The following is a 9,611-nucleotide window of genomic DNA, read 5'->3' as shown; positions in this document are numbered from 1 at the left end:
ATCCGCAGTCGGCAGGAATCGAACCTGCGCGGGAAGATCCCAACAGATTTCTAGTTGGTCGCCTTAACCACTCGGCCACGACTGCTTGAGTTTGACCTTAATATGAGAACTTTTAAATTGAAATATTTGGCGTTCATATAAACGCCATTAAATGTTATATCCGCAGTCGACAGGATTCGAACCTGCGCGGGAAGATCCCAACAGATTTCTAGTCTGTCGCCTTAACCACTCGGCCACGACTGCTTGACAATGACCTTAATATGAGAACTTTTAAATTGAAATATTTGGCGTTCATAAATAGGCCATTAAATGTTATATGCGCACTCGGCAGGATTCGAACCTGCGCGGGAAGATCCCAACAGATTTCTAGTCTGTCGCCTTAACCACTCGGCCACGACTGCTTGACATTGACCTTAATATGAGAACTTTTAAATTGAAATATTTGGCGTTCATAAATAGGCCATTAAATGTTATATCCGCACTCGGCAGGATTCGAACCTGCGCGGGAAGATCCCAACAGATTTCTAGTTGGTCGCCTTAACCACTCGGCCACGACTGCTTGACATTGACCTTAATATGAGACCTTTTAAATTGAAATATTTGGCGTTCATAAATAGGCCATTAAATGTTATATCCGCACTCGGCAGGATTCGAACCTTCGCGGGAGGATCCCAACAGATTTCTAGTTGGTCGCCTTAACCACTCGGCCACGACTGCTTGACATTGACCTTAATATGAGAACTTTTAAATTGAAATATTTGGCGTTCATAAATAGGCCATTAAATGTTATATCCGCACTCGGCAGGATTCGAACCTGCGCGGGAAGATCCCAACAGATTTCTAGTTGGTCGCCTTAACCACTCGGCCACGACTGCTTGACATTGACCTTAATATGAGAACTTTTAAATTGAAATATTTGGCGTTCATAAATAGGCCATTAAATGTTATATCCGCACTCGGCAGGATTCGAACCTGCGCGGGAAGATCCCAACAGATTTCTAGTTGGTCGCCTTAACCACTCGGCCACGACTGCTTGATACTGAACTAAATATGAGAACTTTTAAATTGAAATATTTGGCGTTCATAAAAACGCCATTGAATGTTATATCCGCAGTCGGCAGGATTCGAACCTGCGCGGGAAGATCCCAACAGATTTCTAGTCTGTCGCCTTAACCACTCGGCCACGACTGCTTGACATTGACCTTAATATGAGAACTTTTAAATTGAAATATTTGGCGTTCATAAATAGGCCATTAAATGTTATATCCGCACTCGGCAGGATTCGAACCTGCGCGGGAAGATCCCAACAGATTTCTAGTTGGTCGCCTTAACCACTCGGCCACGACTGCTTGACATTGACCTTAATATGAGAACTTTTAAATTGAAATATTTGGCGTTCATAAATAGGCCATTAAATGTTATATCCGCACTCGGCAGGATTCGAACCTGCGCGGGAAGATCCCAACAGATTTCTAGTTGGTCGCCTTAACCACTCGGCCACGACTGCTTGATACTGAACTAAATATGAGAACTTTTAAATTGAAATATTTGGCGTTCATAAAAACGCCATTGAATGTTATATCCGCAGTCGGCAGGATTCGAACCTGCGCGGGAAGATCCCAACAGATTTCTAGTCTGTCGCCTTAACCACTCGGCCACGACTGCTTGATATTGATTTAAATATGAGAACTTTTAAATTGAAATATTTGGCGTTCATATAAACACCATTAAATGTTATATCCGCAGTCGACAGGATTCGAACCTGCGCGGGAAGATCCCAACAGATTTCTAGTCTGTCGCCTTAACCACTCGGCCACGACTGCTTGATATTGATTTAAATATGAGAACTTTTAAATGGAAATATTTGGCGTTCATAAAAACGCCATTAAATGTTGTATCCGCAGTCGGCAGGATTCGAACCTGCGCGGGAAGATCCCAACAGAATTCTAGTCTGTCGCCTTAACCACTCGGCCACGACTGCTTGATACTGACCTTAATATGAGAACTTTTAAATTGAAATATTTGGCGTTCATAAATAGGCCATTAAATGTTATATCCGCACTCGGCAGGATTCGAACCTGCGCGGGAAGATCCCAACAGATTTCTAGTCTGTCGCCTTAACCACTCGGCCACGACTGCTTGATACTGACCTAAATATGAGAACTTTTAAATTTAAATATTTGGCGTTCATAAAAACGCCATTAAATGTTATATCCGCAGTCGGCAGGATTCGAACCTGCGCGGGAAGATCCCAACAGATTTCTAGTCTGTCGCCTTAACCAATCGGCCACGACTGCTTGATATTGATTTAAATATGAGAACTTTTAAATTGAAATATTTGGCGTTCATATAAACGCCATTAAATGTTATATCCGCAGTCGGCAGGATTCGAACCTGCGCGGGAAGATCCCAACAGATTTCTAGTCTGTTGCCTTAACCACTCAGCCACGACTGCTTGATATTGATTTAAATATGAGAACTTTTAAATGGAAATATTTGGCGTTCATAAAAACGCCATTAAATGTTGTATCCGCAGTCGGCAGGATTCGAACCTGCGCGGGAAGATCCCAACAGAATTCTAGTCTGTCGCCTTAACCACTCGGCCACGACTGCTTGATACTGACCTTAATATGAGATTTTTAAATTGAAATATTTGGCGTTCATAAATAGGCCATTAAATGTTATATCCGCACTCGGCAGGATTCGAACCTGCGCGGGAAGATCCCAACAGATTTCTAGTCTGTCGCCTTTACCACTCGGCCACGACTGCTTGATACTGACCTAAATATGAGAACCTTTAAATTGAAATATTTGGCGTTCATAAAAACGCCATTAAATGTTATATCCGCACTCGGCAGGATTCGAACCTGCGCGGGAAGATCCCAACAGATTTCTAGTTGGTCGCCTTAACCACTCGGCCACGACTGCTTGACATTGACCTTAATATGAGAACTTTTAAATTGAAATATTTGGCGTTCATAAATAGGCCATTAAATGTTATATCCGCACTCGGCAGGATTCGAACCTGCGCGGGAAGATCCCAACAGATTTCTAGTTGGTCGCCTTAACCACTCGGCCACGACTGCTTGATACTGAACTAAATATGAGAACTTTTAAATTGAAATATTTGGCGTTCATAAAAACGCCATTGAATGTTATATCCGCAGTCGGCAGGATTCGAACCTGCGCGGGAAGATCCCAACAGATTTCTAGTCTGTCGCCTTAACCACTCGGCCACGACTGCTTGATATTGATTTAAATATGAGAACTTTTAAATTGAAATATTTGGCGTTCATATAAACACCATTAAATGTTATATCCGCAGTCGACAGGATTCGAACCTGCGCGGGAAGATCCCAACAGATTTCTAGTCTGTCGCCTTAACCACTCGGCCACGACTGCTTGATATTGATTTAAATATGAGAACTTTTAAATGGAAATATTTGGCGTTCATAAAAACGCCATTAAATGTTGTATCCGCAGTCGGCAGGATTCGAACCTGCGCGGGAAGATCCCAACAGAATTCTAGTCTGTCGCCTTAACCACTCGGCCACGACTGCTTGATACTGACCTTAATATGAGAACTTTTAAATTGAAATATTTGGCGTTCATAAATAGGCCATTAAATGTTATATCCGCACTCGGCAGGATTCGAACCTGCGCGGGAAGATCCCAACAGATTTCTAGTCTGTCGCCTTAACCACTCGGCCACGACTGCTTGATACTGACCTAAATATGAGAACTTTTAAATTTAAATATTTGGCGTTCATAAAAACGCCATTAAATGTTATATCCGCAGTCGGCAGGATTCGAACCTGCGCGGGAAGATCCCAACAGATTTCTAGTCTGTCGCCTTAACCAATCGGCCACGACTGCTTGATATTGATTTAAATATGAGAACTTTTAAATTGAAATATTTGGCGTTCATATAAACGCCATTAAATGTTATATCCGCAGTCGGCAGGATTCGAACCTGCGCGGGAAGATCCCAACAGATTTCTAGTCTGTTGCCTTAACCACTCAGCCACGACTGCTTGATATTGATTTAAATATGAGAACTTTTAAATGGAAATATTTGGCGTTCATAAAAACGCCATTAAATGTTGTATCCGCAGTCGGCAGGATTCGAACCTGCGCGGGAAGATCCCAACAGAATTCTAGTCTGTCGCCTTAACCACTCGGCCACGACTGCTTGATACTGACCTTAATATGAGATTTTTAAATTGAAATATTTGGCGTTCATAAATAGGCCATTAAATGTTATATCCGCACTCGGCAGGATTCGAACCTGCGCGGGAAGATCCCAACAGATTTCTAGTCTGTCGCCTTTACCACTCGGCCACGACTGCTTGATACTGACCTAAATATGAGAACCTTTAAATTGAAATATTTGGCGTTCATAAAAACGCCATTAAATGTTATATCCGCAGTCGGCAGGATTCGAACCTGCGCGGGAAGATCCCAACAGATTTCTAGTCTGTCGCCTTAACCACTCGGCCACGACTGCTTGATATTGACCTAAATATGAGAACTTTTAAATTGAAATATTTGGCGTTCATAAATAGGCCATTAAATGTTTTATCCGCACTCGGCAGGATTCGAACCTGCGCGGGTAGATCCCAACAGATTTCTAGTCTGTCGCCTTAACCACTCGGCCACGACTGCTTGATACTGACCTAAATATGAGAACTTTTAAATTGAAATATTTTTCGTTCATAAAAACGCCATTAAATGTTATATCCGCAGTCGGCAGGATTCGAACCTGCGCGGGAAGATCCCAACAGATTTCTAGTTGGTCGCCTTAACCACTCGGCCACGACTGCTTGATACTGAACTAAATATGAGAACTTTTAAATTGAAATATTTGGCGTTCATAAAAACGCCATTGAATGTTATATCCGCAGTCGGCAGGATTCGACCCTGCGCGGGAAGATCCCAACAGATTTCTAGTCTGTCGCCTTAACCACTCGGCCACGACTGCTTGATATTGACCTAAATATGATAACTTTTAAATTGAAATATTTTGCGTTCATAAAAACGCCATTAAATGTTATATCCGCAGTCGGCAGGATTCGAACCTGCGCGGGAAGATCCCAACAGTTTTCTAGTCTGTCGCCTTAACCACTCGGCCACGACAGCTTGATATTGACCTAAATATGAGAACTTTTTAATTTAAATATTTGGCGTTCATAAAAACGCCATTAAATGTTATATCCGCAGTCGGCAGGATTCGAACCTGCGCGGGAAGACCACAACAGATTTCTAGTCTGTCGCCTTAACCACTCGGTCACGACTGCTTGATATTGGCCTAAATATGAGAACTTTTTAATTGAAATATTTTGCGTTCATAAAAACACTATTAAATGTTATATCCGCAGTCGGCAGGAATCGAACCTGCGCGGGATGATCCCAACAGATTTCTAGTCTGTCGCCTTAACCACTCGGCCACGACTGCTTGAGTTTGACCTTAATATGAGAACTTTTAAATTTAAATATTTGGCGTTCATAAAAGCGCCACTAAATGTTATATCCGCAGTCGGCAGGATTCGACCCTGCGCGGGAAGATCCCAACAGATTTCTAGTCTGTCGCCTTAACCACTCGGCCACGACTGCTTGATATTGATTTAAATATGAGAACTTTTAAATTGAAATATTTGGCGTTCATATAAACGCCATTAAATGTTATATCCGCAGTCGACAGGATTCGAACCTGCGCGGGAAGATCCCAACAGATTTCTAGTCTGTCGCCTTAACCACTCGGCCACGACTGCTTGATATTGATTTAAATATGAGAACTTTTAAATGGAAATATTTGGCGTTCATAAAAACGCCATTAAATGTTGTATCCGCAGTCGGCAGGATTCGAACCTGCGCGGGAAGATCCCAACAGAATTCTAGTCTGTCGCCTTAACCACTCGGCCACGACTGCTTGATACTGACCTTAATATGAGAACCTTTAAATTGAAATATTTGGCGTTCATAAATAGGCCATTAAATGTTATATCCGCACTCGGCAGGATTCGAACCTGCGCGGGAAGATCCCAACAGATTTCTAGTCTGTCGCCTTAACCACTCGGCCACGACTGCTTGATACTGACCTAAATATGAGAACTTTTAAATTTAAATATTTGGCGTTCATAAAAACGCCATTAAATGTTATATCCGCAGTCGGCAGGATTCGAACCTGCGCGGGAAGATCCCAACAGATTTCTAGTCTGTCGCCTTAACCAATCGGCCACGACTGCTTGATATGGATTTAAATATGAGAACTTTTAAATTGAAATATTTGGCGTTCATATAAACGCCATTAAATGTTATATCCGCAGTCGGCAGGATTCGAACCTGCGCGGGAAGATCCCAACAGATTTCTAGTCTGTTGCCTTAACCACTCAGCCACGACTGCTTGATATTGATTTAAATATGAGAACTTTTAAATGGAAATATTTGGCGTTCATAAAAACGCCATTAAATGTTGTATCCGCAGTCGGCAGGATTCGAACCTGCGCGGGAAGATCCCAACAGAATTCTAGTCTGTCGCCTTAACCACTCGGCCACGACTGCTTGATACTGACCTTAATATGAGATTTTTAAATTGAAATATTTGGCGTTCATAAATAGGCCATTAAATGTTATATCCGCACTCGGCAGGATTCGAACCTGCGCGGGAAGATCCCAACAGATTTCTAGTCTGTCGCCTTAACCACTCGGCCACGACTGCTTGATACTGACCTTAATATGAGAACTTTTAAATTGAAATATTTGGCGTTCATAAAAACGCCATTAAATGTTGTATCCGCAGTCGGCAGGATTCGAACCTGCGCGGGAAGATCCCAACAGATTTCTAGTCTGTCGCCTTAACCACTCGGCCACGACTGCTTGACATTGACCTTAATATGAGAACTTTTAAATTGAAATATTTGGCGTTCATAAATAGGCCATTAAATGTTATATCCGCACTCGGCAGGATTCGAACCTGCGCGGGAAGATCCCAACAGATTTCTAGTTGGTCGCCTTAACCACTCGGCCACGACTGCTTGATACTGAACTAAATATGAGAACTTTTAAATTGAAATATTTGGCGTTCATAAAAACGCCATTGACTGTTATATCCGCAGTCGGCAGGATTCGAACCTGCGCGGGAAGATCCCAACAGATTTCTAGTCTGTCGCCTTAACCCTTCGGCCACGACTGCTTGATATTGGCCTAAATATGAGAACTTTTTAATTGAAATATTTTGCGTTCATAAAAACACTATTAAATGTTATATCCGCAGTCGGCAGGAATCGAACCTGCGCGGCATGATCCCAACAGATTTCTAGTCTGTCGCCTTAACCACTCGGCCACGACTGCTTGATACTGACCTAAATATGAGAACTTTTAAATTGAAATATTTTGCGTTCATAAAAAAGCCATTAAATGTTATATCCGCAGTCGGCAGGATTCGAACCTGCGCGGGAAGATCCCAACAGATTTCTAGTCTGTCGCCTTAACCACGACTGCTTGATATTGACCTAAATATGAGAACTTTTAAATTGAAATATTTTGCGTTCATAAAAACGCCATTAAATGTTATATCCGCAGTCGGCAGGATTCGAACCTGCGCGGGAAGATCCCAACAGTTTTCTAGTCTGTCGCCTTAACCACTCGGCCACGACTACTTGATATTGACCTAAATATGAGAACTTTTTAATTGAAATATTTGGCGTCCATAAAAACGCCATTAAATGTTATATCCGCAGTCGGCAGGATTCGAACCTGCGCGGGAAGATCCCAACAGATTTCTAGTCTGTCGCCTTAACCACTCGGCCACGACTGCTTGATATCGACCTAAATATGAGAACCTTTAAATTGAAATATTTGGCGTTCATAAAAACGCCATTAAATGTTATATCCGCAGTCGGCAGGATTCGAACCTGCGCGGGAAGATCCCAACAGATTTCTAGTCTGTCGCCTTAACCACTCGGCCACGACTGCTTGATATTGACCTAAATATGAGAACTTTTAAATTGAAATATTTGGCGTTCATAAATAGGCCATTAAATGTTTTATCCGCACTCGGCAGGATTCGAACCTGCGCGGGAAGATCCCAACAGATTTCTAGTCTGTCGCCTTAACCACTCGGCCACGACTGCTTGATACTGACCATAATATGAGAACTTTTAAATTGAAATATTTTTCGTTCATAAAAACGCCATTAAATGTTATATCCGCAGTCGGCAGGATTCGAACCTGCGCGGGAAGATCCCAACAGATTTCTAGTCTGTCGCCTTAACCATTCGGCCACGACTACTTGAAATTGACCTTAATATGAGAACTTTTAAATTGAAATATTTGGCGTTCATAAAAACGCCATTAAATGTTGTATCCGCAGTCGGCAGGATTCGAACCTGCGCGGGAAGATCCCAACAGATTTCTAGTCTGTCGCCTTAACCACTCGGCCACGACTGCTTGACATTGACCTTAATATGAGAACTTTTAAATTGAAATATTTGGCGTTCATAAATAGGCCATTAAATGTTATATCCGCACTCGGCAGGATTCGAACCTGCGCGGGAAGATCCCAACAGATTTCTAGTTGGTCGCCTTAACAACTCGGCCACGACTGCTTGATACTGAACTAAATATGAGAACTTTTAAATTGAAATATTTGGCGTTCATAAAAACGCCATTGAATGTTATATCCGCAGTCGGCAGGATTCGACCCTGCGCGGGAAGATCCCAACAGATTTCTAGTCTGTCGCCTTAACCACTCGGCCACGACTGCTTGATATTGACCTAAATATGAGAACTTTTAAATTGAAATATTTTGCGTTCATAAAAACGCCATTAAATGTTATATCCGCAGTCGGCAGGATTCGAAACTGCGCGGGAAGATCCCAACAGTTTTCTAGTCTGTCGCCTTAACCACTCGGCCACGACAGCTTGATATTGACCTAAATATGAGAACTTTTTAATTTAAATATTTGGCGTTCATAAAAACGCCATTAAATGTTATATCCGCAGTCGGCAGGATTCGAACCTGCGCGGGAAGACCACAACAGATTTCTAGTCTGTCGCCTTAACCACTCGGTCACGACTGCTTGATATTGGCCTAAATATGAGAACTTTTTAATTGAAATATTTTGCGTTCATAAAAACACTATTAAATGTTATATCCGCAGTCGGCAGGAATCGAACCTGCGCGGGATGATCCCAACAGATTTCTAGTCTGTCGCCTTAACCACTCGGCCAAGACTGCTTGATATTGATTTAAATATGAGAACTTTTAAATTGAAATATTTGGCGTTCATATAAACGCCATTAAATGTTATATCCGCAGTCGACAGGATTCGAACCTGCGCGGGAAGATCCCAACAGATTTCTAGTCTGTCGCCTTAACCACTCGGCCACGACTGCTTGATATTGATTTAAATATGAGAACTTTTAAATTGAAATATTTGGCGTTCATAAAAACGCCATTAAATGTTGTATCCGCAGTCGGCAGGATTCGAACCTGCGCGGGAAGATCCCAACAGAATTCTAGTCTGTCGCCTTAACCACTCGGCCACGACTGCTTGATACTGACCTTAATATGAGAACTTTTAAATTGAAATATTTGGCGTTCATAAATA

The 9,611-nt window shown here is 42.3% G+C and overlaps 47 non-coding genes across 47 annotated transcripts; all 47 read right to left on the bottom strand.

Annotated features, from left to right (window-relative positions):
- Positions 1 to 3: 3 nt before the first annotated feature.
- TRNAS-AGA (transfer RNA serine (anticodon AGA)) lies at positions 4 to 85 on the bottom strand. The gene has a single exon. It is a non-coding gene; the product is annotated as a tRNA-Ser (tRNA).
- A 76-nt stretch (positions 86 to 161) lies between these two features.
- Positions 162 to 243, bottom strand: TRNAS-AGA (transfer RNA serine (anticodon AGA)). The gene has a single exon. It is a non-coding gene; the product is annotated as a tRNA-Ser (tRNA).
- A 76-nt stretch (positions 244 to 319) lies between these two features.
- Positions 320 to 401, bottom strand: TRNAS-AGA (transfer RNA serine (anticodon AGA)). Its single transcript has one exon. It is a non-coding gene; the product is annotated as a tRNA-Ser (tRNA).
- Positions 402 to 1,109: 708 nt separating this feature from the next.
- Positions 1,110 to 1,191, bottom strand: TRNAS-AGA (transfer RNA serine (anticodon AGA)). Its single transcript has one exon. It is a non-coding gene; the product is annotated as a tRNA-Ser (tRNA).
- Positions 1,192 to 1,583: 392 nt separating this feature from the next.
- Positions 1,584 to 1,665, bottom strand: TRNAS-AGA (transfer RNA serine (anticodon AGA)). Its single transcript has one exon. It is a non-coding gene; the product is annotated as a tRNA-Ser (tRNA).
- A 76-nt stretch (positions 1,666 to 1,741) lies between these two features.
- TRNAS-AGA (transfer RNA serine (anticodon AGA)) lies at positions 1,742 to 1,823 on the bottom strand. Its single transcript has one exon. It is a non-coding gene; the product is annotated as a tRNA-Ser (tRNA).
- A 76-nt stretch (positions 1,824 to 1,899) lies between these two features.
- TRNAS-AGA (transfer RNA serine (anticodon AGA)) lies at positions 1,900 to 1,981 on the bottom strand. The gene has a single exon. It is a non-coding gene; the product is annotated as a tRNA-Ser (tRNA).
- Positions 1,982 to 2,057: 76 nt separating this feature from the next.
- TRNAS-AGA (transfer RNA serine (anticodon AGA)) lies at positions 2,058 to 2,139 on the bottom strand. Its single transcript has one exon. It is a non-coding gene; the product is annotated as a tRNA-Ser (tRNA).
- A 76-nt stretch (positions 2,140 to 2,215) lies between these two features.
- TRNAS-AGA (transfer RNA serine (anticodon AGA)) lies at positions 2,216 to 2,297 on the bottom strand. Its single transcript has one exon. It is a non-coding gene; the product is annotated as a tRNA-Ser (tRNA).
- Positions 2,298 to 2,373: 76 nt separating this feature from the next.
- TRNAS-AGA (transfer RNA serine (anticodon AGA)) lies at positions 2,374 to 2,455 on the bottom strand. Its single transcript has one exon. It is a non-coding gene; the product is annotated as a tRNA-Ser (tRNA).
- A 76-nt stretch (positions 2,456 to 2,531) lies between these two features.
- TRNAS-AGA (transfer RNA serine (anticodon AGA)) lies at positions 2,532 to 2,613 on the bottom strand. The gene has a single exon. It is a non-coding gene; the product is annotated as a tRNA-Ser (tRNA).
- A 75-nt stretch (positions 2,614 to 2,688) lies between these two features.
- On the bottom strand, positions 2,689 to 2,770 carry TRNAS-AGA (transfer RNA serine (anticodon AGA)). Its single transcript has one exon. It is a non-coding gene; the product is annotated as a tRNA-Ser (tRNA).
- A 392-nt stretch (positions 2,771 to 3,162) lies between these two features.
- Positions 3,163 to 3,244, bottom strand: TRNAS-AGA (transfer RNA serine (anticodon AGA)). The gene has a single exon. It is a non-coding gene; the product is annotated as a tRNA-Ser (tRNA).
- Positions 3,245 to 3,320: 76 nt separating this feature from the next.
- TRNAS-AGA (transfer RNA serine (anticodon AGA)) lies at positions 3,321 to 3,402 on the bottom strand. The gene has a single exon. It is a non-coding gene; the product is annotated as a tRNA-Ser (tRNA).
- Positions 3,403 to 3,478: 76 nt separating this feature from the next.
- Positions 3,479 to 3,560, bottom strand: TRNAS-AGA (transfer RNA serine (anticodon AGA)). Its single transcript has one exon. It is a non-coding gene; the product is annotated as a tRNA-Ser (tRNA).
- A 76-nt stretch (positions 3,561 to 3,636) lies between these two features.
- Positions 3,637 to 3,718, bottom strand: TRNAS-AGA (transfer RNA serine (anticodon AGA)). Its single transcript has one exon. It is a non-coding gene; the product is annotated as a tRNA-Ser (tRNA).
- A 76-nt stretch (positions 3,719 to 3,794) lies between these two features.
- On the bottom strand, positions 3,795 to 3,876 carry TRNAS-AGA (transfer RNA serine (anticodon AGA)). Its single transcript has one exon. It is a non-coding gene; the product is annotated as a tRNA-Ser (tRNA).
- Positions 3,877 to 3,952: 76 nt separating this feature from the next.
- On the bottom strand, positions 3,953 to 4,034 carry TRNAS-AGA (transfer RNA serine (anticodon AGA)). The gene has a single exon. It is a non-coding gene; the product is annotated as a tRNA-Ser (tRNA).
- A 76-nt stretch (positions 4,035 to 4,110) lies between these two features.
- TRNAS-AGA (transfer RNA serine (anticodon AGA)) lies at positions 4,111 to 4,192 on the bottom strand. The gene has a single exon. It is a non-coding gene; the product is annotated as a tRNA-Ser (tRNA).
- A 75-nt stretch (positions 4,193 to 4,267) lies between these two features.
- On the bottom strand, positions 4,268 to 4,349 carry TRNAS-AGA (transfer RNA serine (anticodon AGA)). The gene has a single exon. It is a non-coding gene; the product is annotated as a tRNA-Ser (tRNA).
- A 76-nt stretch (positions 4,350 to 4,425) lies between these two features.
- On the bottom strand, positions 4,426 to 4,507 carry TRNAS-AGA (transfer RNA serine (anticodon AGA)). Its single transcript has one exon. It is a non-coding gene; the product is annotated as a tRNA-Ser (tRNA).
- A 76-nt stretch (positions 4,508 to 4,583) lies between these two features.
- On the bottom strand, positions 4,584 to 4,665 carry TRNAS-AGA (transfer RNA serine (anticodon AGA)). The gene has a single exon. It is a non-coding gene; the product is annotated as a tRNA-Ser (tRNA).
- A 76-nt stretch (positions 4,666 to 4,741) lies between these two features.
- Positions 4,742 to 4,823, bottom strand: TRNAS-AGA (transfer RNA serine (anticodon AGA)). Its single transcript has one exon. It is a non-coding gene; the product is annotated as a tRNA-Ser (tRNA).
- A 76-nt stretch (positions 4,824 to 4,899) lies between these two features.
- Positions 4,900 to 4,981, bottom strand: TRNAS-AGA (transfer RNA serine (anticodon AGA)). The gene has a single exon. It is a non-coding gene; the product is annotated as a tRNA-Ser (tRNA).
- A 76-nt stretch (positions 4,982 to 5,057) lies between these two features.
- TRNAS-AGA (transfer RNA serine (anticodon AGA)) lies at positions 5,058 to 5,139 on the bottom strand. The gene has a single exon. It is a non-coding gene; the product is annotated as a tRNA-Ser (tRNA).
- A 234-nt stretch (positions 5,140 to 5,373) lies between these two features.
- On the bottom strand, positions 5,374 to 5,455 carry TRNAS-AGA (transfer RNA serine (anticodon AGA)). The gene has a single exon. It is a non-coding gene; the product is annotated as a tRNA-Ser (tRNA).
- Positions 5,456 to 5,531: 76 nt separating this feature from the next.
- On the bottom strand, positions 5,532 to 5,613 carry TRNAS-AGA (transfer RNA serine (anticodon AGA)). The gene has a single exon. It is a non-coding gene; the product is annotated as a tRNA-Ser (tRNA).
- Positions 5,614 to 5,689: 76 nt separating this feature from the next.
- On the bottom strand, positions 5,690 to 5,771 carry TRNAS-AGA (transfer RNA serine (anticodon AGA)). Its single transcript has one exon. It is a non-coding gene; the product is annotated as a tRNA-Ser (tRNA).
- A 76-nt stretch (positions 5,772 to 5,847) lies between these two features.
- TRNAS-AGA (transfer RNA serine (anticodon AGA)) lies at positions 5,848 to 5,929 on the bottom strand. The gene has a single exon. It is a non-coding gene; the product is annotated as a tRNA-Ser (tRNA).
- A 76-nt stretch (positions 5,930 to 6,005) lies between these two features.
- Positions 6,006 to 6,087, bottom strand: TRNAS-AGA (transfer RNA serine (anticodon AGA)). The gene has a single exon. It is a non-coding gene; the product is annotated as a tRNA-Ser (tRNA).
- Positions 6,088 to 6,163: 76 nt separating this feature from the next.
- TRNAS-AGA (transfer RNA serine (anticodon AGA)) lies at positions 6,164 to 6,245 on the bottom strand. Its single transcript has one exon. It is a non-coding gene; the product is annotated as a tRNA-Ser (tRNA).
- A 76-nt stretch (positions 6,246 to 6,321) lies between these two features.
- On the bottom strand, positions 6,322 to 6,403 carry TRNAS-AGA (transfer RNA serine (anticodon AGA)). The gene has a single exon. It is a non-coding gene; the product is annotated as a tRNA-Ser (tRNA).
- A 76-nt stretch (positions 6,404 to 6,479) lies between these two features.
- TRNAS-AGA (transfer RNA serine (anticodon AGA)) lies at positions 6,480 to 6,561 on the bottom strand. Its single transcript has one exon. It is a non-coding gene; the product is annotated as a tRNA-Ser (tRNA).
- Positions 6,562 to 6,636: 75 nt separating this feature from the next.
- On the bottom strand, positions 6,637 to 6,718 carry TRNAS-AGA (transfer RNA serine (anticodon AGA)). Its single transcript has one exon. It is a non-coding gene; the product is annotated as a tRNA-Ser (tRNA).
- A 76-nt stretch (positions 6,719 to 6,794) lies between these two features.
- Positions 6,795 to 6,876, bottom strand: TRNAS-AGA (transfer RNA serine (anticodon AGA)). The gene has a single exon. It is a non-coding gene; the product is annotated as a tRNA-Ser (tRNA).
- A 234-nt stretch (positions 6,877 to 7,110) lies between these two features.
- Positions 7,111 to 7,192, bottom strand: TRNAS-AGA (transfer RNA serine (anticodon AGA)). Its single transcript has one exon. It is a non-coding gene; the product is annotated as a tRNA-Ser (tRNA).
- Positions 7,193 to 7,268: 76 nt separating this feature from the next.
- Positions 7,269 to 7,350, bottom strand: TRNAS-AGA (transfer RNA serine (anticodon AGA)). The gene has a single exon. It is a non-coding gene; the product is annotated as a tRNA-Ser (tRNA).
- Positions 7,351 to 7,576: 226 nt separating this feature from the next.
- On the bottom strand, positions 7,577 to 7,658 carry TRNAS-AGA (transfer RNA serine (anticodon AGA)). The gene has a single exon. It is a non-coding gene; the product is annotated as a tRNA-Ser (tRNA).
- Positions 7,659 to 7,734: 76 nt separating this feature from the next.
- On the bottom strand, positions 7,735 to 7,816 carry TRNAS-AGA (transfer RNA serine (anticodon AGA)). Its single transcript has one exon. It is a non-coding gene; the product is annotated as a tRNA-Ser (tRNA).
- A 76-nt stretch (positions 7,817 to 7,892) lies between these two features.
- Positions 7,893 to 7,974, bottom strand: TRNAS-AGA (transfer RNA serine (anticodon AGA)). The gene has a single exon. It is a non-coding gene; the product is annotated as a tRNA-Ser (tRNA).
- A 76-nt stretch (positions 7,975 to 8,050) lies between these two features.
- Positions 8,051 to 8,132, bottom strand: TRNAS-AGA (transfer RNA serine (anticodon AGA)). Its single transcript has one exon. It is a non-coding gene; the product is annotated as a tRNA-Ser (tRNA).
- A 76-nt stretch (positions 8,133 to 8,208) lies between these two features.
- On the bottom strand, positions 8,209 to 8,290 carry TRNAS-AGA (transfer RNA serine (anticodon AGA)). Its single transcript has one exon. It is a non-coding gene; the product is annotated as a tRNA-Ser (tRNA).
- Positions 8,291 to 8,366: 76 nt separating this feature from the next.
- Positions 8,367 to 8,448, bottom strand: TRNAS-AGA (transfer RNA serine (anticodon AGA)). Its single transcript has one exon. It is a non-coding gene; the product is annotated as a tRNA-Ser (tRNA).
- A 234-nt stretch (positions 8,449 to 8,682) lies between these two features.
- On the bottom strand, positions 8,683 to 8,764 carry TRNAS-AGA (transfer RNA serine (anticodon AGA)). The gene has a single exon. It is a non-coding gene; the product is annotated as a tRNA-Ser (tRNA).
- Positions 8,765 to 9,156: 392 nt separating this feature from the next.
- TRNAS-AGA (transfer RNA serine (anticodon AGA)) lies at positions 9,157 to 9,238 on the bottom strand. The gene has a single exon. It is a non-coding gene; the product is annotated as a tRNA-Ser (tRNA).
- A 76-nt stretch (positions 9,239 to 9,314) lies between these two features.
- TRNAS-AGA (transfer RNA serine (anticodon AGA)) lies at positions 9,315 to 9,396 on the bottom strand. Its single transcript has one exon. It is a non-coding gene; the product is annotated as a tRNA-Ser (tRNA).
- Positions 9,397 to 9,472: 76 nt separating this feature from the next.
- TRNAS-AGA (transfer RNA serine (anticodon AGA)) lies at positions 9,473 to 9,554 on the bottom strand. Its single transcript has one exon. It is a non-coding gene; the product is annotated as a tRNA-Ser (tRNA).
- Between the last annotated feature and the right edge of the window lie 57 nt (positions 9,555 to 9,611).

This window comes from Leiobunum rupestre, chromosome 1 (genome assembly GCF_980474605.1).
Source record: "Leiobunum rupestre chromosome 1, qqLeiRupe1.1.hap1, whole genome shotgun sequence".
Taxonomy (NCBI): Eukaryota; Metazoa; Arthropoda; class Arachnida; order Opiliones; family Sclerosomatidae; genus Leiobunum; species Leiobunum rupestre.
The sequence above is the reverse complement of the archived record's forward strand: the minus strand, read 5'-3'. Positions and strand labels throughout refer to the sequence as shown.